This window comes from Ixodes scapularis, unplaced genomic scaffold (assembly GCF_016920785.2).
Source record: "Ixodes scapularis isolate PalLabHiFi unplaced genomic scaffold, ASM1692078v2 PGA_scaffold11__112_contigs__length_91849675, whole genome shotgun sequence".
In the NCBI taxonomy this organism is placed as follows: Eukaryota; Metazoa; Arthropoda; class Arachnida; order Ixodida; family Ixodidae; genus Ixodes; species Ixodes scapularis.
In genome coordinates this window covers 21,762,498-21,770,964 of record NW_024609837.1, presented here as the reverse complement: position 1 = coordinate 21,770,964, position 8,467 = coordinate 21,762,498, and positions in this window count along the sequence as shown.

Below are 8,467 nucleotides of genomic sequence, written 5' to 3'. Positions count from 1 at the left end.
CCTTTTACTTGATTATTTATTCGATTAATTGGTCTCGTTCATTTTCATGCATAAAATATATATCTAAAAGATGCCTTTGTGACAAGTGCCGCAATATACAATTTTTTGTTCGAATCAACCTCGAAGTGTAGCTGGGAACATTTCAAAGACACTCACACTCACATATTGTTACTTCAGCTGCACGAGGCAAAGAGATTCGTTGATAGCCCACCGCAAGAGTGACCTCCCTTCATCGTTTACAACAGTCTGCTGCGCTAAACTGACACTGGAACGGCGTTGAATTGTCCGGGACACATGTAACCTTCTGCGCTTGTCTGGAGTTGCAAATCTCGCCCCTACCGAGAACTTTAGGCTAAAATTTCAGCTAAAGTTTTCTCTTCCTACAGGTGCACTCCTGCACATCTGCGTGGTGAAAGCGCTGAATTTTTACTTTCTTTAGTTTTGTAAAAATTGTACCGATTAACCGGTTAAAAAAATTAACCGCGATTAAAAATTTAATTGATTAATCAGTAGGTTAGTTGATCAATTGCCAGCCATAGTTATTAAAACGTTTACTTTCAAGCCCTAATAACGTAACAAGTGTGATTACTAGATTTGCGAAATATTTAAATTATTACGAAGCTACAGAAAAAAGTATCTGATTAAAAGTGAATTGACTTTTTGTAACGCATACTGTGAATGTCCGGCCGATCGCAGGCATGCACAAAAACAGTTGTTACCCTTGCTATTGAGCAGCGCCAAGAAATACACTACAGAAAAACTGAGCGATCGACGTACACAAGACCTTTGTGCCCACAAAAATTATTAAAAACGCGTGCTTTGCAAAAAGGAAAAAAAAAAACATAAAGCAGTCGGGAATTGACATCGCAAACGTAAATAGTTGTGTTAACGCTAGTTAATTGTTTAAGATACACACCCTTTACATAGAAAGTGACAGTATTTTTGCCGGAAAAACGATCTCCCACCACCTATATTAGGGGTCTCAAACACGCGGCCCCGCGACTCGCTGGGACGCGGCCCGCAGGCAACCGACTACGTGTCCCGGTTCCCATGCCTCGAGCGCTAGAAACGGCCTGTGCCATAGTGCTTTCATCTCGTCGATTCATTTTCGCTCGGAAAGTAACTCTGCTCTTTTCTCCAATCATTTTATACTTATCTCATGTCCATTTGCCATGTGTTTCTCTTTATATTTCGCTTCCCAGTTTTTTTTTTTTTTTTTTTTTTGATGTGCAATAATTTCGTTACTAGGATGCAAGCGCAAACTATTCGTTGAAGGATACATTTCGGCAGCGCGAACGCTTGGTCAGCAGGAGCAAGCAGCTAAGAGAAAGCTATATAGGAGCTCGGTATTCTCACCTTCTAAGATATATCACAATTAAAAAAACAAGTATTTTTTTGAGTGTTGTAATAAACATTGTCAGGAAAACAACGAATTTCATATTAAGTGATTGCTTTTAGAGATATGTCGAGCTTGGTGAATTCCTGGGTGAATTGAGCAACGGAGATGACAGTGTACCTCTTCTATTAAAAATGCTACCACGTTGGCTGAGCGGTGTCATTTTTTTTTCTGATCACATCAGGCCAAGTCTCAATGTAGTCTTATAAGCAAACCAAATCTAAAGATGCCACTGGCAAGATTTTGACTATATCTTATCTAGTTCGCTGCGGGCATTCGTTCAGTTCTTGGTGGCTGCGGGCGTTTTCTTTTTCATTTAAATGCTATTGTGGCACCTCAACAAACTGGGAGGTTTAAGTTAGGCACGCGCGGGCACCTGTTCTAGTCAGTGAACTACATCACAGGCCGAGGCCGTCTAACCATTTGATGCGCCTTCTCGGCTATTCACTTCGCTTCAATTATTGAAATGCCCATAATTGGAACAATTATATTAGTGATATTTTTGGAGAATTATGTACGTGACCTATTAAGCTGCGTCTATCATGTTTCTTCTCGGTCGTTACTTTACCTGCCGCAACGAGCGAGATTACACATTCCACCACAGCTAGATGGCGCAAGCCGGCTCCCTATCCGGAGGATTCAGCTGTACGCGTTTATCCATTCATTCGGTTGCAACTCGCGTGATACAAACAAAGCCCAAAATCGCTCTTGAAGTGTAGCGTTGGATGCCCCCAGTTTCCCCGATTTCGGGGCTCCGTATAAAAATTTCGCGCGCCCCACGCCTGAATTTCGAACGACGACCTCATCCACGTCTTCAAGTACGGCGAAGGTAAAGAAAAAGAAAGGCGAGCCGAAACGACTTGGGAAGCGGCAATAGAAGCGCGCGATCCAGACGCCCTTCTCTGGAGTGCGGGAACGTGTCTTGGGCCCCGCGTACGGAAGTCACGTTCGAACGCTTGCGCCGCTCCCGCAACGACTGGTCCGTCGTCACCCTCGGTCGGCGCATCGATCTGACGCGAGGCGCTCACGCGATGCTTCCGCCGTCGAGAGCGGGTCGTTAGGGGAAACCCGCGATTATCATCCCGAGACCCCTCGGGGGCGAATCGTATAAGAAACACTCGCGCCGGACCAATAACACCGCGCTCGCGTGCCGGCGGCAAGACCGGAACACAAACGAAACGAGCTGTTGAGAGTCTCGATCTCGGCGTGTTTTGACGCGGAGACGTGCATAGGTATGCGGGTTGTTTACGAAGGGATACCAGTACAAGAAGGGCAGAGTTATGAGTTAGTTTAAATGTGGCGTCATTAGCGAAGCGTACATATCCCCCCCCCCCCCCCCTTAAATTCTGCGGGCCCGTTTGTGTGCTAGTGGACGGTATCTTATACTTCAACTCCCCAAACCTATTACGTTAACCTAAAAATTGCCCAACAAAAACAAAACATTTCGTAAAAAAAAAAAAAAAAAAAAACGGTATGTGCCTTTCTTTATAAACACTTGACAGCGACGTTTACCTTAAGTCCTATAATTCATTAATGGCATTATAGGGAATGGGTGTGCCATGGAACGTATGTTTTCCCCGCTAAAGGTAGCGGAAAAACTGAACCGTTGTAGAAGTCTCGTGACGTCGATTTCCCCCACTAAATATAGCGGCGAAACTAGATTGGTATCTAAAACTCACGACGCGAATTTTCACGTTAAATCTAGCGGGAAAGCTTAATTTACGCATAGGCCACGTGCCGTTAATTTCCCCAAAGTCAATAGGTTACGTGACGTCACATGACGGCCTTTACCCCGCTAAATTTAGCGGAAAATGCACAGACGGACGGACGGACAAACTTTTTGATTGGGGGGAAGGGGGGGGGGGGGGGGGGGAGCGTTAAAACGCATTTCATGCGGTGAACGTTGACCATTGGGAAGCTTGAGAAAGGAGCAAGGGTGTCCCCCCCCACCCCCCCCCCCCCCCCCCCCCCTTTTGTTTAAATCCGCTACATTAGCATCAGCGTGGGTATTGGATGGTCGGTTTGGAGTAGTGACCTAAATTCCCGCAGTGAAGTAAGGAATTCGTGTGGGGCCGGAGCAATTGGACAAAACACTTGCAGAAAACAATGCGTTCTTTTAAGGTGCAAATTAGGGCCCAAGTCTTACGGCAACGTTCGGGCATTCAAAGCAGCGTCAGTACCTTTAGAACCAATCCCACGTAGGAACGTGTCTTTTGTGTGAAAGGGAGCTAGATCGATGGATGATGCGTGAATCAGGATGAGGCCTCTTTAAACTGGGCGGCGGATTTTGCCGCCTATACGGTGTGATCTCGATTTTAATAGTTACTATATGTCTTTGTATACGACAATAATGAAATAATAAAAGTTATTTTCCTTAAAACTTATTATGTAAACAAAATACATGTGCGGCGTTGGAAATATTCTAGGTTCCGTCTGAACCGCAGGAAAGCCGGTCTAACTGCCCATCCAACGACGGTACCTGACCCCAAAACACGTAGGGGAAAGCTCGTGGGCCAGAAAAGCGCGCCAAAGTTCCACCCCCCGATGTTGCGATGATATAGAATTTTGCCATACCCTCGTTTTGCGTATATTCAACCAAAAATAGCCTACATTTCTACGTAGTAACTGATCAAGCATCCTCGTCAATCGTAAACAAATATACGTTTCCCCATATCTTCACTTTTTTTCTATTATTTGTTTTTTTTTTTTTTTTTCCTGCGAAGACAGTACGTTTCAGAATATTACTATACGGACGTTCGTGAAAATGCATTCAAAGTTAATCTATAAAAAAAATTCAAAAATTGTAATGCTTTATTTGTTTAATTATTGAAGGAGAGCAGAGGCCAAGTTCTTCGAGGAAAAAGCGGCAGCATTCCAGCACAAGCCGATGCGCCATCCGAAGCCAGGAAGGAGAAGAACAACTTCCCCGAAGGCGACTCTACAGACCTCCGAGGCTAAGCCCGAACCCAACTCGTCACTGACTGGTACCGGACACCCCTCGCGGACTCTCTCCGCGTCAGGAGAAAACTTTCTTGACGATGATGGAGCGCTCTGATGGAAGCCTATCTGGACGGCAACTAGCGCCAGCAGCGGCCGCAGCAGCAGCAGCAGCAGCCGCTTCTTCTGCCCTGGCCCCGGTCAGACTCGTCGTCGGTGCCGCCCCGGGGAATTGCTCATCCGCCCCTCGTCGAATAAACCGGGACGGCTTTTCCACTCGACGGGGTCCCGCGCGTCACCCCGCAGAGCAATAAACAGCTCGCCAGTCTGAGCCATGCTCGACGGCCAGGCTGCGCCCTTAATAGCCGCCTCTTTTTACGGGGACAGCCGATCGCGGGGTTGTGCCCCGGTGCTCTGCCATCATCGCCCGCTCCTGCACGCTGTAGCTTCGATGCGACAGCAAACAACCGACCTCTGGGTTGTATAGTTTTGAAACGGTGGTACGTGCAGACGATCACACGTTGTTGAAATAAAGTCACTAAAGTGCGTTACTTTCTCTTCGCTAAAAAAAGTGACTACGTGCGTTATTCATTACAGCGATTAAAAACGAACGCGTTACCCCAGCTTGAAAGTGACGCGCTATTTACTTGTTGCTCTTATCGTGCTTTTTTTTTTTGATCAGACCATAGCCGGTTTTAATAGCGACTTTAGCAAACCGTTACCGGGTTCAGCGTACCGCAATTCCGAAGTTCTTGAAGCATGCTTTTAAGCGCGCGACCCGAGTTCACGGTTTCACTCGGGCGAGCTCTCAAACGCACGCTTCAAAGGCTCCGGTAGTGCGGTACTTCGGTACACGGTAACGGTTTGCTAAAACTCCCCAATAATTGACCGAGTTCATTCAACTCAGAGACAAACGTGGCTATACTCACATACTTTGTTCATGTTATTTTATGGTCTGTCTAGTGTTTTGTTCCTCAAAATACAGGCACCAGCCGAAGCCAAAAACGAGGTTGGGTACTTGTGTTGTACACATTACTCTCCAGAAGTAGTCAAGTAGCGTTACTCCATCAAAAAAGTAAGAAAAATACGATACTTGTTTCTGTCTTAAGAAAAGTAACAAGATCGTTAACTCCTTACCGACAAACGTAACTGAAGTCGTTGACATATTAACAGTAAAGTGGAGGCTCTTCCCACATCTCTCTACTTTAGAAGAGCGAACAATTGACAGCAGGTCGCATCCTCTCCAGCGCTCGCTCTTCTAAAGCGGAGACAGGTGGCAGGAACTTCCCCTAAACTATTGACCCGTCACCAACCATAGGTATACAAATAAAGTGTTACTTGTAAAGTGTTACGTACAAGTCTGGGTACGCGGTACACGCGTGTCGATTTCGATTCTTAACTGCAACACGACGAACACATTCCTATCGGAGCGCGCGCCCACTGAGAGCGGTGCTCTTATCTGGTCGATATGAGAGTCTAATATTGTGTGTTTTGCGCGGACGTTGGCTGATTACCAAAGTGATGGGCAATGCGTATACGGTAATGTTGGACAGTCCGATCGCCGTTATACTGCGTCGAACCGGTATACGTTCCCTAAACACGCTGCGGCCGAGAGAGCGACTCATCATGGACATTGCACCTTCGATCGTGTGTGTGTTCGAAAAAGCTAGTGGAGCAAGTCAACAGAACCATTCCGGCACTCCGATTGGCGTGTTTTCGTGAACGTCACATCGTCTGGTTTACGGGGGGGAAGACAGGAGGGGGGCTTAAGCTGGAAGGTGGAAGTTGGCGTGTTGATTTGATCCACAAGCTTTCCCGAATACGTTGGCAGGAGAGACTTGGAAGTTGCGCGTCGTTTTCAGATGACAGCAGCAATCATCCTTCGTCTATTGAGTTTGAGAACCAACGCTTCTACCGCTCGGGGGCGGGCAGACAAGCATGCCTCGTGCAGACCAGTTTCCCGGGGAGGTGCGAAACTAATACATAAAAAAAGGAAAACAAACAAGCGCGAGCTCTAAGTTTCAAATGCCGCTTCTACTGCACAAACTGTCATTCAGTGCCAATTCCTCCTATGCCTCTGATTGCCGACTTCTAGCCAAAGTGCTCTAAACTAACATAAAAAGAAGAAAAAAAATATTCTCCTTTTTACGTGGGCGGGTTATGCTCTAACTTTGTGGCAAGTAGAGCTTGTAAGCAAGCTCCAACGTTTTGCGAATCCCTGTCAAGCAGTGGCCAGTACTCGACACTAGTTCAAATTACCAATCTGGCCTCTTCGAGTAGGAACACGCAAAAGAAAGCGCATACATCCTCAGAAAAAAAAAAAAAAGACAGCGTATGCTGGAAGTACTCGAGGCATCTAATATTTTTTTCGCCCATCCAGAGACCAACCTCAGCACTGGTTCACGCGACAGCCGTGACTGAAACTCAGCGTCCAGGAGCAAAAACAAGACGCAGCGAAAATTAGTGGCGAGAAGAAAGATGAAGCGGGACAGCAAATTAGACGCGCCATGAACATGACACATTAGCCGAATTTTTCTTTCCCCTCCCGACGCGCCCCAAGCAAATGAGATGCCGCCAGCGAGGGGACGCCGTCACCATCGCACCCAAAAGAGAAAGAAAGAGTGCGGGCCACCAAAGAAAAGAGATAAAGCAGGACCAAAGGCGAGTGAGACGAACACGCAAAAGGAGTGGCTCGTCCGCGCCTCCGAGAGAGAGGGAAACAGAGAGAGGGGAGAGGAAGCAGTCATCCATTAGGCCTAAGCATCCACGCCATGTCCAAAAGGGACTCGCTTCTGGGCAGCAAGGGGAACGCAAGAGCTTCCATCGGACGCCCCTTTGCGACGGAGCAAGCAGGCCGGTTGCCTTCAATGAAGGCACAACCGATTTACAATGCAGTCCGTGCTGCGGTCTGCCTTCCTTTCTTTCTTTTTTTTTGGGGGGGTGCCTAACGGCGTGTCGTTTGCATCAATCCCTCGGTTGTTCTCCTGAAGAAGCCGCCATTCTGCAAGAGGAGACGACGTCGTAGAGCGTTTTCGCGGGAGACGACTCGGCGGCTCCTCAGTACCCTTAGGCGTTAGGACCGCGGGTGCATGGCCTGTATCCAGAGATCGCTCGAGATGATTCCCACCCTGCCCCTTGGTGGATCTTGCTTGGGATCAGCAAAGACAAACATTTTCTCTGGGTTGGAGCGAATGTTGAAAGCTATTTGAACAGCGTCAGAATACCGCTATTGGTAGTGCCGCGGGCGTGGGACAAATAGTCACTTTGGCTACTTGGTCGCCCTTTGACTCGAGTATACCACGACAGCAACGTCTAAGTTTTTTAATACTTTAAACGACTTAAGTTTTGTGAGCATATGATTTGCGCGAATTTTTGAATCGAAAAATATTCCGAAAAATAGATCGTGTGAATGTGTTTCTTTATTGTTACTAATGCCACTCCCATTTTCGAAAGTTTGCACCCGCAAAATATTATTGACATTCAAACTTCGCAATATTCGCGAATTATTGAGCCTGCGAAAATAAAGTTTTCTACAGTTACTGAAGGATAGTAAGGGCCCTGATTTGAAGACGAAAAGAGATCTATGAATACGTTGCGAATTGTTTTATGAGCTAGTGCCTGTCATTACGTCATGAGTACGAAAGGTTGCAGCTTTGTAGTAGTTTTTAGATTCATTGCAAGAGTTTCCATTGCGAAAAGCTCTACTGCAAGCGGGGTTGTTTTCGCGCACTTTTTTATATTCTTCTGAAAGAACCGGAAATGGTTCGAGCTTCCTGAATTGCGCCCTTGATATAGAACACGGATTTTATAGCTGAGTGCAATGATCACACAACTATCGTAATGAACAGAGTAACAACTGTCTCGCACGCTCACTGGTAAAAAAAAATCGTATTCTTAATTTTTATTTTAATGAGTTGCCAATGCGATCAAGTTCATGCATCCATGGGGCCAAGCTGCTAAGGATCCATTATTCCACTGATGTACAGAACGCATTAAGCGCTTAAGAAGGAACTTTGAGTTTAAACTTGAAGAACTAAAACATGCGGCATATATAAACACAATGCTGAAAAAATTTTATTTTTAAAACAACCTTTTTCGTGGGAGGGACTTCTAAACGATTATATTTTTATTTCT